This window comes from Dasypus novemcinctus, chromosome X (genome assembly GCF_030445035.2).
Source record: "Dasypus novemcinctus isolate mDasNov1 chromosome X, mDasNov1.1.hap2, whole genome shotgun sequence".
In the NCBI taxonomy this organism is placed as follows: domain Eukaryota; kingdom Metazoa; phylum Chordata; class Mammalia; order Cingulata; family Dasypodidae; genus Dasypus; species Dasypus novemcinctus.
Window position 1 is genome coordinate 154,382,461 of NC_080704.1, and position 2,820 is coordinate 154,385,280.

Here is a 2,820-nt window from a genome sequence, read left to right on the forward strand (position 1 = left end):
TTTCTACTCTTACCATCTTTGTCTATTATTTGGCATGTTTAGTTCATTTAAATTTAATGTCATTACTGATTTATTTGGGTTTAAATCTATTGTCCTACGAAATGACTTCTATTTGTTCTTACCACTTGTTCTGTTCTTCCTTCTCTACTTTCTTACCTCGTTTTGAATTCATTGTTTAATTTCTCCATTGCCTACCCTCACCTTCAATTTCTGAGAAGTTTACGCTTGTTGGCTCTTATTTCAGTGGCTTCATTAGAGATTGCAATATACCTTCTTCTCGACTTATCAAATGTTAATGTTCAATATCTCTGACCACAGTGGAGTGAAGCTGGAAATTCGCAAGGGACGGAGGCCCAGACTTCACACCACAATTTGGAAATTAAACAGCACACTCTTAGAAAAACAGTAGGTCAAAGAGGAAATCTCAAAAGAAATCAATGACTACCTTGAAACATACGATAATGATAACACAACATACCAAAATTTATGGGATGCAGCAAAAGCAGTACTGAGAGGGAAATTTATAGCCATAAATTCACATATCAAAAAAGAAGAAAGAGCAAAAATTGAAGAACTAACTGCACTTTTGACGGAATTAGAAAAACAACAACAAAGTAACCCAACAGGAAGAAGAAGGAAGGAAATAACAAAGATAAGAGCAGAACTAAATGAAATAGAAAATAAGAAAGCACTTGAAAAAATAAACAAGACCAAGAGCTGGTTTTTTGAGAAGATCAACAAAATTGACAAACCTTTAGCGAGACTAACAAAGAAAAAAAGAGAAAAGATGCAAATACACAAAATAAGAAATGAGAAAGGGGATATCACCACTGACCCTACAGAAATAAAGACTATCATAAGAGGATACTTTGAAAAACTATATTCCAACAAAAATGACAATTTAGAGGAAATGGACAAATTCCTAGAAACACATAAGCAGCCCATACTGACGAAAGAAGAAATTGATGATCTTAACAAACCAATCACAAGCAAAGAGATAGAATCAGTCATTAAAAATCTCCCAACTAAGAAGAGCCCAGGGCCAGATGGCTTCACAGGTGAATTCTACAAAACATTCCGGAAAGAACTAACACCAATCCTGTTGAAACTATTCCAAAAAATCGAAACGGAAGGAACATTGCCGAACTCCTTCTATGAGGCCAACATTATCCTAGTACCAAAGCCAAACAAAGACACCACAAGAAAGGAAAATTACAGACCAATTTCTCTAATGAACCTAGATGCAAAAATACTTAACAAAATACTTGCTAATCGTATTCAACAACACATTAAACGAATTATACACCATGACCAAGTGGGATTTATTCCAGGTATGCAAGGATGGTTCAACATAAGAAAATCAATCAATGTGATACACCATATAAACAGATTGAAGGAAAAAAATCACATGATTATATCTATAGATGCAGAAAAGGCATTTGACAAAATACAGCACCTGTTCTATATAAAAACACTCCAAAGATCGGAATACAAGGAAACTTTTTGAACATGATAAAGAGTATATATGAAAAACCTACAGCCAACATTGGTTACAATGGAGAAATCTTGAAATCCTTCCCTCTAAACTCAGGAACAAGACAAGGATGCCCATTGTCTCCGCTCCTATTTAACATTGTCTTGGAAGTACTTGCTCGAGCACTGAGGCAAGAACCAGATATAAAAGGCATTCAAATTGGAAGGGAAGAAGTCAAAATTTCATTATTTGCACATGACATGATCCTATACATAGAAAACCCTGAGATATCTACAACAAAGCTTCTAGAACTCATAAATGAGTTCAGCAAAGTCGCAGGTTATAAGATCAATGCGCAAAAATCAGTAGCATTTCTGTACACCAATAATGAGCAAGATCAGGAGGAAATCAAGAAACAAATACCATTCACAATAGTAAATAAAAAAATCAGGGAAACGGACTTTGGCCCAGTGGTTAGGGCGTCCGTCTACCATATGGGAGGTCCGCGGTTCAAACCCCGGGCCTCCTTGACTCGTGTGGAGCTGGACATGCGCAGTGCTGATGCACGCAAGGAGTGCCATGCCACGCAGGGTGTCCCCCGCATGGGGGAGCCGCACACGCTAGGAGTGCGCCCGTGAGGAAGCCGCCCAGCATGAAAAGAAAGTGCAGCCTGCCCAGGAATGGCGACGCCCACACTTCCCGTGCCGTGCCGCTGACGACAACAGAAGCGGACAAAGAAACAAGACGTAGCAAATAGACACCAAGAACAGACAACCAGGGGAGGGGGGGAAATTAAATAAATAAATAAATCTTTAAAATAAATAAATAAATAAATAAATAAATAAATAAATCAAATACTTAGGAATAAATTTAACTAAAGAGGTAAAAAACCTATACACCGAGAACTATACAAGACTGTTCAAGGAAATCAAAGAAGACCTAAATAAATGGAAGAATATTCCTTGTTCATGGATAGGAAGACTGAATATTATTAAGATGTCTATCCTACCAAAACTGATCTACACATTCAATGCAATCAGAATAAAAATCAACACAGCCTTCTTTAAGGAACTAGAAAACCTAACTATGAAATTTATTTGGAAAGGAAAGAGGCCCTGAATAGCCAAAGACATAGTGAAAAAGAAAAATGAAATAGGAGAAATCACACTTCCTGACTTCAAAACATACTACAAAGCTACAGTAGTGAAAACAGCATGGTATTGGCATAAGGAGAGACACACAGACCAATGGAATCGAATTGAAAGTTCAGATATAGAACCTCATGTATATAGCCATATAATATTCGATAAAGCCATCAAACCCTCGCAACTGGGAGAGAATGGCCT